The sequence below is a fragment of the Hibiscus syriacus genome, unplaced genomic scaffold (assembly GCF_006381635.1).
Source record: "Hibiscus syriacus cultivar Baekdansim isolate YM2019G1 unplaced genomic scaffold, ASM638163v2 tig00110442_pilon, whole genome shotgun sequence".
Taxonomy (NCBI): Eukaryota; Viridiplantae; Streptophyta; class Magnoliopsida; order Malvales; family Malvaceae; genus Hibiscus; species Hibiscus syriacus.
Window position 1 is genome coordinate 1,228,761 of NW_024062738.1, and position 20,010 is coordinate 1,248,770.

Sequence of the window (20,010 nt, forward strand, 5' to 3'; positions counted from 1 at the left end):
ACATGTTTTCTTTCCTGCGGTTGATTATGATAAAATCCAGTTTGGATTAAGTTTAAATTTAAATTAATGGAGCCGATTTTGAATTAAGTAAGAATTAATAGGTCATAGAGTTATGGGTTTAAGCAAAATAAATAATTCTCATATTAATGTTACAATTATATTTGATTTTTGGCTAAACAATACCATTAGTCACCAATCTATCATATTTTTTTGCTACCGTACTATTTGTTTTGAAAAAAATGTTACTAACATTAAATTCGTTATTTTTTGAAAAAGAAAGATTTCATATCATTAACAATAGACATATCATTTATATTGATTTCAATCCTTAAGATTTTGATTTCTTTTTGTTTGATATGTCACTACCTTATTTTTCTTTAATAATGATAACACATATCACTACCTTATTGATCCATAAACTATTGATGAATAAAGAATATAACGTGGAAAATAAATAAAAAAATTACATCAACATCACTATTATTTTTTAAGTTGATTATTAAAATAGGAAAGAACCTAACTATATAGACACTTTTGTCAAAAAAATATAATTCAATGACTAAAATAAAAAAGCGACAATAAATTGATAACTAATGGTGTAATTTACCCTTAAATCAGTCTCAAAACCAATAGTTGCAAACATTTTTCAAGAAGAAAACTGTCCGAATTCGAAAATGAATATTCCATATGTGTATGTGTTCAATATTTGATATCATAGTCTCATATCTAATTTCTATATATAGAATCAAATACATGTATTCGACATGTGTATGTGCTTGACATAAAAATATCAGAATAAACCTGAACGAACTTGGAACCTCAAAGTACTTTGGATAAATTCCATTTTTCTCTAACATCAACGTCAAGTTCATGATCATTTCCTTAATATATATATATATATATAATGACAAGTTGAAGATATAATTCAAAATTTGCTTGTAATTATAGAAGCTGTAATCGAAAAGTAAGCTTATAACATGAAAATGGCTGAAGCGAAAATCATCACAGGATGGTACGCTTTCTCTTACCCTTAGCCTTATGAATCTTCAGTTGATTGACCAAGTATTCGAAGATTTCTTTCGTGGTGGCTCTGATTTCCTTCTTCATGTTCCAAACCTTGGGGAGTGGTACCTTCCGTTCGCATTATGTTTGTTGATTTCCATCATTACGGAGCCAGTAACCTCAAACAAGGTCTCTCCGTATTCGTTCCTCAACCTTTTCAGCTTATTGTCATCTTCATTAATTACTTCCTGCATAATGCACAAAGTGTCAGGAATAAACGACTCGATTATCGTTGGTAGATGTACAAATGAGAAGAACAACATGTTTTCAGTCTTTGGTACTATTTGAGAACGGGGAAAGGCCTCAGATTGTTTCATCCATAATCAGATGATGGTTAATGCAAGTCTTTTGACGTATCAGGTGATTGAATTGAACAGTACTGTGTATGTGTGTCTGCAAGCAAAAGTCATGACAAAATTTCAATTGATGCATCCCCGATCGATATTTTCTATTAATGCCAAGTATAAAAGCAAAAACATAAAGCAACAGTTGGTGTATACACCATACCAGCAAGTTGCCTTTGGCATCGGTCATCTTAAACGAGTTTCGTTTCGGATCCTACGCATTCTGTTACCACAATGAACATTGTTTAGAACATGTTTCTCGCCAATCTTCAGAAGCCTTTTGTAATCATTATCTCTCATTCCTTTGATTCCAAGAGTCGTTTTCCTATTAAAGATATCATTCAAACCCTGCACATAAAAATTCATTCATAGAGGAATTTTAGGCACAAAAAGAAACCAAACACTAGAGATCGAAAAGAAACCTTTTGTGGAAGATATGGCAGGACCATGGAATCTGATGCATTCCTTTTAATTTGAATTACCATAACTAAACGAATGAATACATTCCATACAGCCTTGTGGTGAACATTCCAATTTTATCCCAAACTATACGTATATATTAATCACATCATTTGTTAATAAAATCGATAGATCAAGTTATATTATAATATGTTTGGAAAAAAAATAAAATTTAGGTTAAACTATGGTTGAAAATAATTACATAATTGGATGAATTTAGGGATGAAATTAGAAGATTCAAAAGTTTAGGGAGTAATTTAGAAAGAGAGTCATAATTTAGGGATGAAATTGAAATATTCAAAAGTTTAAGAACTAATTTAAAATAAATATTATAGTTTGAGGTTTAATTAAACGGTGTGTATATGGGAAAATGATAGGGGTCGAATTTGATGGTCAAAACGTGTTTTTTCAGAGGTTTAATATGAAGTTCAACTACATGTGATTAAATTATAGTGGCACAACGGAAGCGTGGTGGGCCTATAACCCACATATTCTAATATCAAAATCTGGGTCTGATATTTGCAAAACTGCTTTATAATATACTCTATTTTTCATTTTCTATATGGAAATGCAACCCGTTGTTATCCTTAGGGTATAGTGGTACTACTATTCCACCACAACGTTAATTTATGATTAATATCTAGAAATATATATAATAAAAAAAATGGAGCAATCTTATGTAACAAAACATTTTTGAAAGAAATATTGAGAGATAAGAGGAATACTTGCTGAATTTTGGCTGGCCATAGTTGTAAGTAGTCACAAATGAAATAGATATTTATACAACTAGCGCATGTTCAATCAGAAAATTTTAACATTTTCAAAATCAAACATCAAAAACAAGGAACAAAGCAAGCTTAGCAAGGCGAATTGAAATCTAAGATGATTTTAGTTATAGATATACTAGAGTTCGATGTAAATAAATAGAGGATCATGGATGGATGCACTTAAATTTTGGTTAATTTATGCTATTAGTCCTTGTATTATATATAAGTTTCAAATTTAGATTATGTAGTCCTTATAGTTTCCAAGGTAAAAAAACATATCTAGGGGTGAGCGTTTGATCAAGTTGAATAAAAAAAAATTGAATTATTCAAATTGATGAGTTATATTTTATAACTTAAACTTTGTTTAAAAAAATTGAATCGAGTATATAAAATTTGAGTAGAGTCGAGTTATTTGAGTTTCTTTTTAAATTTCATTATAAATATTAATAATATTATGATACTATTTTATTCTAATTTAAATGGTTTTCTATAACCATATACAATACATATTTAGTTCATATTTTTTCATATGTGATATACATATATCATGCAAAGTTGAGGTACTCAACTCAAACTTGAAAACCAATCCACTAATCACTAAAAAATTCAAATTATATGAGTTCTATTTTATAACTCAACCCATATTTGAAATTTTTCGAGCCGAGTGAGTATAAAATTACGAGTTAAGTCAATTCAATTAAAGTTTTTTTGTGTCGAGTCGAGTAAAAAAAGATTAGATTTTCGAGTCGAGTCGAATTTTGGTCACCCTGTTAAAGAACACTTGCATGTTTCTAAAGAGAAATGTGGCCAGAGTGTAGAACTTCATACTCAAGTTTTCCAGATCCGGTAAATATACAAACTCTATGTATGAAACTAAAGGATCTTTGGTTACTTAAATTTAACTCAACAATATCAATCTCAAATACAGTTAACATATTCTTTTATATTCACTGTTTCAGGGAGTTAAATAGACCGAATCCAAAAATCAAAATTCTAATTCTAATCTTAGATGCACAAGACCCGTGATGATGAACATCAACCCCAGAAAAATTCACAAAAACACTGCAAACTGAAATCTGATTGAAATCACAAACCCATAAAGATGAACATTGAAACAAACCAAGAAAAATGTTAAAAATAAAAATTGAAATATCATAGCCAAGTTTCTGTTAGAGTATGCTCAAAGACCAATCATATGATGATTGTAATAATAATTTTATTTACCGATTTTATTAAATAAAGGCATTGTCGCTATTATTTTCATTTATATATATGTGTTTAACATAAACTGAAAGATAATAAAGTCCATATAATGACATAATTGTTATTATTAAAAGATCCCTAGTCAAGTATTATTATGGGCATGGACAATAATAATACGCTTAAGACTAACATGTTATTGATTGATGACAATGAGTTGTCATTGCATAGAGATGTCAGAATTAATACATGATTATATTGTTAGAGAACAATGTATTGGATTGACCGACCATGAGCATATGTCTTGGATTATTATGTGACAGTCATAACATTTCTCATGGTGATGACTATATGTATGATCCTCAGACTTGAGATCAATACTATCCCAACATATATTGTTGTATGTTTTGATGCAGCTAAACAAGCTCCGTAACTGGTTTCTCTATAAAGACTGTTATTGAATATATCTCAATATATGTAGTGGGTGTGTATGATTAAGATAGGATTTGTCCTTCCTACATAATAGGAAATATATCACAGGCCACTTGATTGAGTAAGACTAGAAATGCATGGCCATGCTCGAATAAGTTGATATGAGATATCATAAACTATTCGTTAATTAAAGTCTACTCTAGATATCAAGAAACAATAGATGGGCTGTGACTATTCCAAGACTTGTGCCTATTCTAGATATAAAGGACATAAGGATGTAATACATAAAAGAGTAATCACCAAGATGATATGTCGAATCATATTTTCTTGTAACTTAGGTGACAATGATATATTGTTAGATGTCACTCATTGTATATAATATTAGAATTGTTCTAATAATTACTGCTAACGTTACAAGAACCTACAAGGTCACACCCTAGGATTGAAACGAGCAAAGATGTACAATTTGTTGTACGTTACTAAAATATATGTTTTAATAATCCCGAATATTTAATTTCAATTAATTAATTAAATATATATTTAATTAATTTGAAATAATAAAATCCCCAATATGATTAGGTTAACTTGGAAATAAGAGGATTATTAAATTCTAATTAATTAAATATAGATTTAATTAATTTTAAATAATAAAAACCCTAATATGATTAGGGTAACTTGGCTATAAAAGGGTGTGTTAGGTCTAGCATCCGTTTTTGCAACAAACACACAAACCCTTCAGCCATTTTCTCTCAAAACAGTTTTGGGGAAAACAAATATTGCTCTCAATCAGGTGAACTGAGTAGAGGCCGAGACGTTATTTCGTGGAGGCTTTCGATTCGAACCGAACTACACCATTGTATTCACTGTTGTTCTTGCCATTTTCAAGGGACCCATTATAAGTATTCGCATCTCTTCCTCCCGATTTCGATTTTTCGTACTTGGATCGCTGGTGAGACCATCGAGTTTTGTTTCCGCTGCGCTATGGGGTGCACAGACGATCCCAACAGTGGCATCAGAGCCACTTGTACGATCAGATTTTGGGTTAAATTTTTTGTTGATGCGATATGTATGAGATGCATGTTCTAGTTTTATTGATTTCGGTAAATATGTTGATATCATTGTTCGAATCGATACCCACAACGATTAATATGTTAATTTGTTAATATGTTTTTCAATCGATTTTTTACTAGATAATCTATGGGAGTGCGATAGCAGATCGCGTTAAGCAGTGGAACAATGGTTGTTCCGATGCAGAAATCCTTCGGGATTGAAAATCCCAAAAGAACGATTTTGTTGATAATTGTTATCAAATCGTGAAGTTTTTCCATGGAAATAGAAGTACTGTTTTTCAAAAAAAATCCTACCGGTCGTACCGCGACCGCTAGGGGTTCCACCCCTAGACCTCGCAAGGGGCTTCACCCCTTGACCCCTTATCAACAATACAAATTGAAGGCCCATATTAATATTTTTTTAATAAAGGTGTAACAACGTGTATATATATATATGATATGTTTGTTTTGCACGGTGTTTGATATGCACGGTTATAGCCCTTGTTCAATTCACAATGGTTTATTTTGAAATACGGTCTACAAACCGTGCCTTTCTATATATCTGTTGTATTTATTTTCTCATCTTACTCCCTCGTATATAAAACAAGTTTCTTTTAAAATTGTAAATCTATGAAGATTCACAAGGAGCAGAAGAATGGCGAGAAGATGCCTAGAGAGCAGTCTTAGGCTTTAGGGTTCTTGGTTCTCCCATTGGCTTGGGATGGGCCACCTTAGTTATTGGTTTGAGCTATAACCATTGCATCTTATTTATTGCTATATTTGTTATGTATGCAATGCATAAAATGATATAATAAGAATAAATATTGATGAGATCAATAAGGGCCTAATATTAAAATGAACAATGATGAGATAATTACGCAAATCCCTATTTATAATCTAAGTTAACTTAACCGTCCAATATTTACCCTCGTTAAGGCTTTGATCGATATTGTGTGGGCTTTACCAAAGCATTGGCACATAAATCTATCTTGGTTAAACACGAAGAATAAGCAAGTGATATTCACCAGTTTAAATATTGGTAATAACTTAGCTAGGTTATTCTAATAGGATTAGAAACCTAGAGGTTAAATATTTGGATAAGTCATGAGATGACTTGAACAAAAGTTGTTCACCAAAATGAGGAGTTACATGAGATGTAACTAGTCAAGTGTTACTTACCTAAATAATCACTATCCTAAAAGAAAAGCCAAAGCTGATTTAGGAAATTGATGTATTATGGATCCTCATCCACTAGAAAAATTTTTGTTGAATTTTTTCGAAATTAAAACAAAGAGGGTTTTTAATTTTGAATAAAATAGTGAGAGTAATTTGTAAATAAAGTCCTATTTATAAATTTTAATTCGGTAAATTTACTTACTTTAATATTTCCCTTGTTGTAGATTTAATGGCAAACAACACTTTATCACTGCGATCACTCCTTGAGAAGGATAAACTTAATGGCAAAAACTTCCTTGACTGGTTTCGTAACTTGAGAATTGTTCTCAAACAGGAAAGGAAGGAATATGTCAATGAGGAACCTGTTTCTGATGAACCGGCAGCTAATGCTTCAAAAGCTAACAAAGACAAATTCAAGAAACATATGGATGATATGTTAGATGTTGGATGTCTAATGCTTGCCACCATGACTCCTGAGCTTCAGAAGCAACATGAGGACATGGTTGCATACGAGATGATTCAAAATCTCAAAGAAATATATGAAGGGCAAGCACATCAAGAGAGATATTAGACCTCTAAAGATCTATTTCAATGTAAAATGGCAGAGGGAACTCCTGTAGGAGGTCATGTCATCAAGATGATGGGCTACATCCAAACGTTGGAAAAGCTGGGATTTCCTCTCAAAGATGAATTGGTTACCGATGTTATCCTGCAATCGTTGCCAGATAGCTTTAGCCAATTTGTCCTTAATTTCAACATGAATGAAATTAACAAAACTTTACCACAGTTACTTGGCATGTTACGAATTGCTGAAAGTAACATGAAAAAGGTTGGACCTAAGCCCATTCTGATGGTCCACAAGGACAAAGGAAAGGGAAAGAAAAAGGTAGTGGCAAAGTCTAAGGGAAATGGTAAGACCAAACCAAAAGGGAAAATGCATTGAAACCCAAAGGGGGAGTTAGCAAAGAAGGAAAATGTTTCCATTGCGATAAGACCATACACTGAAAGAGAAACTACCCTGTTTACCTTGAAGAGGTCAAGAAGGCAAAAGCAACCTGAACATTTGTTTAAGGTATTTATGTTATTGATGTTAATTTGTCAACATCTACTTCTTAGGTATTAGATACCGGTTGTGGTTCTCATATTTGTACTTATGTACATGGACTATAAAAGAGAAGGAATCTGGCTAAAGGAGGCGTGGACCTACGAGTAGGAAATGGAGCAAGAGTTGCTGCATTATCTATAGGGACATATGTTTTATCTTTGCCTAGTGGACTTGATATTTATTTAGAGGATTGTTATTATGTGCCTAGTTTGACTAAGAACATTATTTCTATTTCTTGTTTGGACAAGATTGGCTTTGAGATTATTATTAAGAATAATTGTTTTTCTTTTTATCTCGATAATGTTTTTTATGGTTCGGCACAATTGGTTAATGGTCTCTATATTTTGTATCAAGATAATTCCATTTATAACATAAATACTAAGAGATCAAAAACGAATGACTCGAATCAAACTTATCTTTTCATTGTCGTTTAGGCCATATAAGTGAGAAACGCATATCAAAACTTCATAAAGATGGATTCTTAGATTCATTTGTTTTCGAACAATATGATGTATGCGAATCTTGCTTGTTGGGAAAAATGACTAAAGCTCCTTTTAATAGTAAATGAGAGCGAGCAAATGATTTATTGGGGTTAATATATAGTGATGTATGTGGACCAATGAATACACAAGCCAGGGGTGGATTCCATTACTTCATTACTTTTACCGATGACTTTAGTCGGTATGGGTATATTTATCTTATGCGTCATAAATCTAAAGCCCTTGAAAAGTTTAAGGAATTTAAAAATGAAGTACAAAATCAACTAGGAAAGAGTATTAAGGCACTTCGATCAGATCGAGGTGGAGAATACTTAAGCATAGAGTTTGATGAACTCCTAAAAGAATGTGGGATTGTCTCACAGCTTACGCCACCTGGTACACCACAGTGGAATGGAGTTTCTGAAAGAAGGAATAGAACACTGTTAGGTATGGTTTGATTGATGATGAGTCATAGTGATCTTTTGACTTCTTTTTGGGGACATGCACTTGAAATAACCGCTTTCACACTAAATCATGTTCCATTTAAATCGGTTCAAAAGACACCATACGAGATATGGACTGAGAAACGTCCCAATATGTCTTTTATGAATATTTAGGGTTGTGAAGCTTATATAAAACATCAGATGTCTACAAAGCTCGAACCTAAATCTCATAAGTGTATATTTGTTGGATATCCTAAAGAAACTAAGGGATACTATTTCTTCAACCCTAACGAGAACAAAGTGTTTGTTGCTCGAACAGGAGTTTTTCTCGAAAGAGAATTTCTCTCAAAGAAAGGGAAGGGTAGAAATATTGAACTTGGAGAAGTTCAAGAGCAACAAATAAATGAACCTGAAGATGAGCATGTTTCACAAGTTGTTGAGGAGCATTCAACAGATTTAGAAACACAATCACTGTGTAGATCCACAAGAGAACATCGTGCACCTGAGAGATTTGGATTTCTCGTTACGACACATGGAGATGTTCTTCTTATGGATCAAGATGAGCCCAGGACTTATCAAGAGGCAGTGTCTAGCCCAGACTCTGAGAAATGGCTTGAAGCCATGAGATCTGAGATGGATTCCATGTCAGTAAACCAAGTATGGACTTTGGTTGAACCACCTAAAGGGGTCAAACATATAGGGTGTAAATGGGTTTTCAAGAAGAAAACCGATATAGATGGTAATGTACAAACATACAAGGGGCGATTAGTCGCTAAAGGTTTTCGACAAGTTCATGGTGTAGACTATGACGAAATATTCTCCCTTGTAGCTATGTATAAGTCTATCCGGATCCTGCTCGCAATAGTTGCATTCCATGATTATGAAATATGGTAAATGGATGTCAAAACCGCCTTCCTTAATGGGAAACTTGAAGAGGATGTGTATATGACACAACCAGAAGGTTTTGTCTTTCCAGGAAATACTGGAAAGGTTTGTAAGCTACAGAGGTCTATTTATGGACTAAAACAAGCTTCTTGAAGCTGGAATCTTCGTATCAATGATGCAATCAAAGAGTTTGGTTTTATCAGAAATGACCAGAGGAGAGACGGTGGGGTTACTTGGTTTGGGGTTTGGGTTATCGGGGTTCACAATTAGGGGAGGGTTTTTTGTTTCAATTTGGGATTTTTTGGGGGGAATTATCCGAGTTTATTTTTCAATGCTAACAGAAAATGGATAAATGATGAACTAGGTCCCTGTATTTCATGCATTTTCTAAATTTGTCCATAAGTTTCATAAACTCATAATTTGACCCAACTTTGGGGTGTTACACTTTTAATTGATCACTCAATTTCTTTTTTATCACAGCTTCACAAAATATTTTCACTTAAGCTCCTAGCCTTTCATATTTGTGATTTAAACCTCAACTTTTACAAGCTTTCCAAAATAATCCAATTTCACATCCTAACTTCAATTTCAAGACTCAAAAATTAATTTCCAGCATAGTACATCAACTATTGAACAATTACACAACAACCCACATTTTTTTCCAAAAATGTCGATTAAGTCACACAACTTTTATAAAATTAAAGAATGGTCACCAAATTATTCTAAGGCCTGTAGAATACTTCCTGCATCATTTCCATCCCCTACCTAATTTTTCCATATTTTTTCTCATCCTCTATAGTCAAGGTTGATTGCTTTGTATGTTCAAGAATAGGTTTTTCATGATTTTACTCAATTTTGATTCGATTCAAGCATGAAATCAACTTCGATTCAAGCATGAAATCTACTTCGATTCAACCTTATAAAATCCTTATAATCAAAGCCCTAACTTAATTTCATCAAAACACATCTCTCCCCTAAAGTTAGGGTTTGGCTGAAGCTTTATAGGTTCATATAACCATGAACAAGTGATTTTAAACATCAATAATGCTTAGAAATGATTCTACAACCTCAAAAAGTCAAAATCCTTCATCAATTCCATAGACCCTAATGTGAACATAAACCCTAAGATTTGGGATCTTTGAACACAAACTAAGTTAGCAAACAATAATGGTATCAAATGATAGCGTTTTTCGAATAGAACAATTTTCTACTTCACGACATGATAAAAAATCCAAAGGAATTTGCTCAAAAACGAAAAATAAAAAATTTTCTTACCTTGTTCATATGGAGCACGAAATGTTGGTTGAAAATAGCTAAGTTTTCATGAAATTTCTAATGCATTTCATGTTAATTTAACATTTATTTAAGATTAAATGAATAAAATATTCATTTAATGAGAAATATCAATTTTTACATTAATGAAACCTGATATTTACAATAATACCAAGCCACATAACCTTATCATCTTTCCAAAATCTAATATGAACTAAATATTTTACCCTTTTTCCAATTTTACCAAGTAACTTTCCAAAAATTGCAATCTTGCCATTTAAATCCAACGGTCCAAATTGAATATGGAAATAAATTCTCAAATCCAATGCTCCATGTTATTTTCAATCATTTTAAAATGTGGAAATAATATTTCTAAGCTTAATTTATCATCTTTCAAATTTTCCTGAAATTTTTATTCGAACTGGTTTACCGAATTTTTATCGAACTTTAACAATTTCTAATTCTTAACACAATTTCTAGATCAAGAATATGATTTCAATAAAACCCCACTCTCAAGATTACACTATCCATTCATGGAATAAATTTTTTGGGAAATTTACCACTTAGGTCCCTAAACTTTTCTAAATTTTCTATTTTGGTTACCAAACTTTCAAAATTTATATTTTAGTCACTAATCAAAATTTTGGGGTATTACAAATAGATAACCTTATTGTGTGCCCAATCTAGGAAAGGCAGCAAGTGTAGCCCTTGAATTGAAGTATTGGCTACAACAAAGAAATGTTTAAAGGATTAGTAAAGGTAAGATAAGATAATAAAATAAATGAAATGAAATGATATATGAAATAAAAGAAGAGTTGGATGTGGAAGATAGTTATTGAGATGGTGGCCTTCAATGGTGATGATGGAAGATGGTGTTGATGAAGTATGGGCGACAATGATGATGATGGTGATAGTATCTCAAACTCTCCAAAGAAGAGACTATGTTGTAAAGCATAATCCCTGTCTTTAAGAACTTGCTCGAGGGATGGTAAAAGTGACTTAAAGCCATTAGATATAGATTTAGAAATTGAAGTATCAGGATGGATAGGAATGATGCCACAAGTATGAAAATATACTTGCTTAATCAATATAGTTCTAAAAAGAACTTGGAAGAGAGATAAACTCGCAAAGGATAAATTTGATTAAGTAATGAAATGTTTGTTACAAGCAAATACCTTTCCTATTTATAGGAAATCAAAAGCTTTGACCGAATATATACAAGGGAATTCGGCCATAGTATGTGTCTTTATGAAAATACATAATGATATAAATGAATGCACATGTCAATTGGCTTCATGATGGTTTGGCTAACTCTCCAAAAGAGAGGTGTTGGTTTGGCTATAATGAATGAATGTGCCTTTGGCCGAATAGTACTTGCGTTGGTTCATCTTGGCGCCAAACTCAAGCATGTGCAAGGCACGCTTCATGTGTGGTCAAATAGTCATGTAGGTCTCCTCATGTCTATTCGTGAATCAGGCATTCTTTGGTTGAAATTCCTTCACTAACGTACACCCTTTTGACTAGTGACTCTTCATAGACAACAACCTTCATGAAAGGACACAATGTTTGGAAAGTAACCTTTCATGAAAAGGAATATTCTAGGGTGAATGATCTAGAAGTGAGTTGGCCATAGATGACTTATAACTTGAAGAAATGTTTGGCAACTCTTGGTGAAAAGTCATATCCCAGAATGACACCTCTTCGTGAGAAGACACGAATTGTAGAAAAGTGAATTTTTATAAAAATGAAGTCCCTTGATGAAGGATGATATTTGTGCAGCTCCCCAACTGATTTGAATAGCCGATCTAGCTCAAAAGTTTAGCTTAATCCAGCTATGAGCTCAAATTGCAGTTAACAACTTTTCCCAAAATTGATTTTGAGATTCCCCAGAGTTATTCTAGTTATGTTCCCATACCTTCAGACTTCATTTGCTAGCTTGTTTTAGCTCCCCTTCATGTGGCTGAATACACCTTCATTAAGAACATAAACATAAGTTAAGTAAATATGATAGATAAGCATATAATATAAAGATGTGAACTATATGTTATAATAATAGCTTAGATTTCATATTATAACGAAAGTAAAACTTTTATTATAACCAAAGATACAATGTATGATTATGTCCATATCATAGAAAACGATATATAAAGCATATATTATGAACATAATCATTAAGAATGTAAAGTATGAGAATGACAAAGCAAAGAAATCTCCCTCTTGAATTTTATGAAAGGTTGGAGATGCAAGAATGATTAAGATGCTGATTTGGATCACATCAGCAAAGGCCATGTTAATCTTCTCTGTATCGTTCCAATTTTATTAGATGTGCCCAGAGGGACAATCTCATGACGGCTCTTTCCAGTATATGAATACTTCACGCTATACAGTTCTTTAATGGCGTGGAATCTTTGATTTATTTCTAATTGAGCAGTAACTATGTAATAGAGACCCATTGGATGTCCAAGTTCGAAACATCAATCAAGCCCCAGGTAAGCCCAATTGATCACTTATCCTTAAACCATTATTAGATCTGGATAAAAAGAGTGAATCACGTTATCCAATTTAATCCATAATTCCTTTTTTCCTTTTTCAATTAGCCTCGAAGCTAAACTACTGTTCTAAGTTTCATTTTTGAATTTAATAATTAAAAAGTATTTGAATTAGAAAAATGATAGATCAAAACTTAATTTTCTTAATTTCAAATTAAGATGACCTCAAAAATAATTGTACCAAAAAATTAAAGACTATGCTTTAAAAATATTAAGAGAATAAAAATTTATTTTATCCATTTTCAAAATTTAAAAGCCTTCCAAAACAATTAAACCTAAAAATTTCATTAGAGACGGTAACCCCTCCAACATTACACATGGAAAACTATGAAAGTAATGCATTATGGTCTCTCAAAAATTAATTTGGGATCTATGGTCATTAATACATTGTTATTGGAACTTGTCATTTTCTCATGTTGAGTTCTATCAAAGCATTTTTAAATGGACCCCATAATGTGAACATTGTTGGTAATGCTCAATCCCACATAGTATTGGAAACACTATTGGGAATGGTATTTAAGGCTTGGCTTTCCCACTTCCTTGTTGAGTGATAGAGAACAAGGGGGACTCTCGCGCACCGCCGCCGTCCGTCTCTTCTCGGCTCGGCTCGGCACGGCACGGCACGGCACGGCACGGCACGGCTCGTGGACGTGGTCGTGGTCGTGGTAATACGTGTCTTTGACACGTCTGCGCGGATACTATCTTTTTAGAGAAAATTCTTGAGGAATTTCTCTTTGAAAGAAACAAATAGAATATGTGAAAGATTTCAACTGATATTTATAGGCTGTTGAGGACTGTTTACATTTCAAATGATAAAGTTGATTTATGAGTTATCAGAAATTAAACAGCTTTTTCCTAAATTAATTCAAAAACGTTAAGATGTATCTGGACTGATTTCCAGCTTTGTACAGAGGAGACAAGCTGTTAATATCAGGATTTACAGGAGTTATTTGATTTAATTCCAGGGGTTACATGATATAATTTCATGAGTTATAACAGCTGAATAATGATGCAATGAACCTGGACTATTTTTTATTTAGGTTCATCTAGACGTTTCAGCTGTTACAAAAGAAGAGATTTAATCCTGAAATTTTATAGATGATATTAACCCTATTTCTAGCCTATAAATAGAGAGCTATATTCAGCTTCTCAACTCACTCTCAAACATTCACAATTCACTTAAAAAAGTATTTTCTACAGTTCTCTCTGTGAGTTCTCTCTGAGTGCTTTCCAATCAGAAGAGCAATACCACCAGCAGTCCACTCTGACTTCGGGTGTATGGAATTCAGAGCGACCGTGTTAACCTCGGGGGACGGTCTGCCTACTGCAGCGATTACACACATCGGGGCGAATTCGTTTCTAAGGCAGTGGTTTTTGCCACGACACGGTTTACGAATTTGTTCCTTTTAATTACTGTTTATATTTCCAGTCAGTTCTAACGGTGTAGTTTTGCATTTCATATATCCAACAATTTATAAACGAATTCCATATACTTCAATCATGACAACACCTTTGAGCAAACTAATCCCCGATCTTTCCAAGCTCGATGTACTTGATGGAAAGAATTATAGAAGGTGGTCCCAAATAATCCTGATATTCTTTGAGCATCTTTATCTTGACTACGTGCTGCTCAAGCCCCCACCTACCATGCCGCTAACCCCAGCTACCGGTAATGATGCGGATGTGGTCCTCAATGATGATGCCTTAGCAACTGCCACTGCCGCTCTCACTATCTACGAGAAATATGAGAAAGACAACAAGGCGGTGCGAGGACATCTGCTCAGCCACATGTCAAATAAACTATTTGATATGTTCCTTAGAGAAAGGAGTGCCAATGTAATACGGGACACTCTCGACAAAAAGTATGGTGCGGACGATGTGGGCATCAAGAAGTATGTTGTTGGCGAATGGCTCAAATTCTAGATGACAGACGACAAGCCAATAATGGATCAAGTCCATGACTATGAGAACTTAGTCGCTGACATCATCGCTGAAGGGATGCAAATGTGTGAGGTACTGCAAGCCAATGTACTCTTTGAGAAGTTGCCCAAGTCCTGGTCCGACTACCGCAACTCTCTTAAGCATAAGAAGAGAGACATTTCGCTTGAAGAACTTGTGGGCCATATGAAGATTGAATAAGCCAACCTTTTAAAAGATAAGCTTACTAATTCTATGAGTAATTTATCTTTTAAAGCTAACTTGGTTGAGTCTAAATTTAAGAAAATCATGAAACGTAGGAATCAAGACAAGAAGACGAAACCACAAAAGGCTACCAACTTCAAGAAGTCAGGAAAGGGCAAACCGGAAGGAAAGACGTTCAAGTGTTATGTCTGCGGTTTACCCGGCCACAAAGCTTACCAATACCAACACCGCTCAGACCGCCAGAATGACAACAAGCCACAGATGCACGTTGTAGAAGAAGATGATGAGATCATTGTTGCGGTGGTCTCAGAAGTTAATCTGATGGAGAACAGTTCAAAATGGGTAGTTGACACTGGCGCTTCGTAGCATTTCTGCTCAAGGAAGGAGTTTTTCACCGAGTTCGAGGATGGGAACACTGGTGAACATGTGTACATGGGGAACTCTAGCAGTTCTGAAGTGCTAGGCAAAGGCAAGGTTTTACTAAAGCTGACTTCTGGTAAACTCTGGCTTTAAATAAGGTTCTGTATGTACCTGCCTTGCATAGAAATTTGATAAGTGGTGGGCTTCTGAATAAGGCAGGCATTAAGTTAGTTTTTGAGGCAGATAAACTTGTACTTTCCCGAAATGGTGATTATGTGGGGAAAATGTTTTTAAGCAATATTTTATTTGTCATAGAAACTCAATTTAATGAAAATAAAGCTACCACTTCTGCTTATATTGTTGAATCCATTGATATGTGGCATGCTAGATTAGGACATGTGAATATTCATGCTTTAAAGAAATTAATGAATATGAATGTTCTGCCTAAACTAGACACAACTAGCTTCAACAAATGTGAGATTTGTGTAGAATCTAAGCATACTAGACCTCACTTTAAGACTGTTTCTAATAGAAAGACTGAACTGTTAGAACTCATTCATACTGATCTAGCAGATTTTAGAAACACTGAAAGTAAAGGAGGAAAACACTACTACATAACTTTTGTAGATGATTATTCAAGATATACAAAAGTTTATCTCCTAAGAACTAAAGATGAAGCTGAAAACTTCTTTATTATTTATAAGGCAGAAGAAGAAAATCAGTTAGATAGGAGAATTAAACGAGTTAGATCTAATAGAGGTGGTGAATATGGATCTAATATCTTAAAAGATATTTGTGAAAAGAATGGCATAATTCATGAAACTTCAGCCCCCTATTTTCCTCAACAGAATGGTATAGCCGAAAGAAAAAATAGAACTTTAAAAGAGATGATGAATTCTTTACTAATAAGTTCAGGGTTATCTGATAACATGTGGGGGGAAGCCATTCTATCGGTAACTCATATCTTGAACCGAGTTCCTCATAAGAAATTAGATTCTACCCTATATGAATTGTGGAAAGGATACGCTCCTAATTTACAATACCTGAAAGTGTGGAGTGTTTGGCCAAATTGGGTTTGCTAGACTTTAAGAAGTCCACCATCGGACCTAAAACTGTTGATGCAGTGTTTATAAGGTATGCTACGAATAGTGCTGCATACAAATTCATGTTTTTACAAGATTATTCTATTTGTGAGTCATGGGATGCTGTTTTCTTTGAAAATAATTTTCCTTTAAAGGAACCGAGAATGAATATTGAAACACAAATAGAATATATTTCATCCACTTCTTCTAGTAATCCTGCTAGGTCTTCTGAACAAATTGATTTCGAGCCTAGAAGAAGTAAAAGGCAAAGAGTTGAAACCTCTTTTGGACCAGACTTTATTACTTCCTTTATTTCTGAGATAAATGATTTAGACACCATTTCAGATCCTATAGCTCAAATTTTTCTGTTAGATGAGGATCCTAAAACTTTTGAAGAAGCTATAAGATCTATCGATGCTAGTTTTTGGAAAAGCGCTGTTAGTGATGAACTAGAATCGATAATGTCTAATCATACTTGGGAATTAGTTGACTTGCCTAAGGGATTCAAACCAATCTCCAATAAATGGGTCTTCCGAAAGAAACTAATGCCAGATGGTTCGATTCAGCGGTACAAGGCAAGGTTAGTCGTCAAAGGGTTCACTCAAAGGTTTGGTTTAGACTAGTTTTATACATATTCTCCCGTTACAAAAATCTCAACGATTCGTGCATTATTTGCACTAGCCTCTATTCATAAGTTGCAGGTACATCAAATGGATATTAAGACTGCTTTCTTGAATGGAGATCTAGATGAGGAGATTTACATGGAGCAGCCACTAGGTTTTGAAGCACCAGGTATGGAAGGCAAAGTCTGTAGACACAAAAAGTCACTCTATAGACTTAAGTAGACTCCTAAACAGTGGTATGAGAAATTTCATAAAACTATTCTTAGTTTTGGTTTTGTTGTGAATGGTTTGGATGCTTGTGTGCATTAGAAGATGATTGACACTGAATGTGTTATCATAAGTCTTTATGTTGATGACATGTTGATTTTCAGTTCTAACATTGAGTCCATTAACAAAGTTAAAAATTTATTGTCCACTAAGTTTGAGATGACAGATTTGGGAGAAGTAGATGTAATCTTAGGAGTCAAAGTTACCAAAACTGAGAAGGGATTTTCTTTATGTCAAGCACATTATATAGAGAAAGTGCTAAAGAAATTTGACAGTTTTGATATCGTCCCTGTTCGAATTCCTAATGACCCTAGCATACATCTAGTTAAGAATAAAGGAAGTAGTGTTTCCCAAACTGGATATGCTAAGTTAATCAGAAGCTTAATGTTCTTAATGAACTATACTCGGCCTGATATTGCTTATGCTGTGAGTAGACTGAGTAGATATACTCATAATCCGAGGGGTGAGCACTGGATTGCTCTTAAACGCTTACTGAAGTATCTTAAGGGTACTTTGGATTGGAAACTTGAGTTTGTTGGCTTTCCTGCGGTACTGGAAGGATATTGTGATGACAACTGGGTTTCTGATAATGTTGAGGTAAGCTCTACGAGCGGGTATGTTTTTACTTTGGGTGGAGTAGCAATCCCGTGGAAATCATCAAAGCAGACATGTATTGCTCGTTCTACTATGGAGTCAGAGTTTATAGCTCTTAACCTAGCTGGGCAAGAAGCCGAGTGGCTCAGAAGTTTGTTAGCATATATTCTGTTGTGGGGAAGATCGACTCCTCCAGTTTCATTATTGTGTGATTCACAAGCTGCAATATGTGTGGTTAAGAACCAAGCTTACAATGGTAAGAAAAGACACAGTCGTATAAGACATGAGTCAGTGAGACACTTAATAAAGAATGGAGTGCTCTCTTTAGAGTATGTGAAGTCGGAAAGGAACCTAACAGATCCACTTACCAAAGGGTTAAGTAGGAAGCTGGTCCTAGATTCATCGAGGGGGATTGGTCTAAAGCCCATTGATTGAGGAATTCATGGTGGATACCCAACTTAGTTATCTAAGTTCCATGTGGTCAAACGAAACCATGGAAAGACTCATAGTGCACATTCCTACTGCCTATCCCTATGATGAATAATGTGCATGCCAAGGATGAGCTTAATTGTTCTTAATAAATTCATAGCCCAGGCTTTGGGTGGTCTTAGTGAGAAAGACTTGATGAATTTACCGATTTTGGCTGAATATATATTCTTAATAAGTTCATAACCTAGAGTGAGTGGGTAGGAAATGATGAACTTACCTACAGAAAGGTTGAGTTTGTTAAACTCTTAATAAATTCAAATCCAAGTATTTGAATGGTTCTAGTGTGAAGGACTTATTGAATTTACCGATAAATGAGGTTGAATATTTATTCTTAATGACTTCTTAGCCCAGAGTTTGGGTGGTTCATTAATAATGAACTTGAAGAAAGTCACCATACCCTTTGTGAGGTTGAGCTATTATAAAAGCTCTTAATTATTTCGTATCCCTTTTTAAAGGGTGGTTTATGTTGAGATAAACTTGATGAAATAACCTATGTAAGTGAGAAGGGTTAGCCACCTTCTATGAAAAATGTTGGGCCATTTTTCTAGCACACTTACTAGAATCCTGAGGTAAGATGGCCAAATATATACTTTGTATATATATCTTACACATCGAGGACTCAGGTGGATGAAGGGGTTAGTTGTGTGTTATGAGTTTACCCTGATCTTAGAAAGTTCCAGACTAGTTTCACTTATCTAAGAGAAGGATTGCTCATCATCACATGTACTAGTTCCAGATACGTTCCCTAGTGCTTAAGCAACTAATCTCGCTATTGCTCTTCTGGAAAGTTTGTTTTCGAGTTTCAGAAGATTTCTTTCGCATTAGTGGGGGAATGTTGGTAATACTCAATCCCACATAGTATTGGAAACACTATTGGGAATGGTATTTAAAGCTTGGTTTTCCCACTTCCTTGTTGAGTGATAGAGAACAAGGGGGACTCTCGCGCACCGCTGCCGCCGCCGTCCGTCTCGTCTCGACACAGCACGGCTCGGCTCAGCTCGGCTCGGCTCGGCTTGGCTCAGCTCATTGTCGTGGTCGTGGTAATACGTGTCTTCGACACGTCCACGCGGATACTATCTTTTTAGATAAAATTCTTGAGGAATTTCTCTTTGAAAGAAACAAATGGAAAATGTGAAAGATTTCAACTGATATTTATAGGCTGTTGAGGACTGTTTAAATTTCAAATGATAACAACTGCTTTATGAGTTATCAGAAATTAAACAGCTTTTTC

At 34.3% G+C, this 20,010-nt stretch overlaps 1 pseudogene; it reads right to left on the reverse strand.

The window, feature by feature from the left end:
- Positions 1-12,917: 12,917 nt before the first annotated feature.
- Positions 12,918-13,014, reverse strand: LOC120125751 (annotated as a pseudogene).
- Between the last annotated feature and the right edge of the window lie 6,996 nt (positions 13,015-20,010).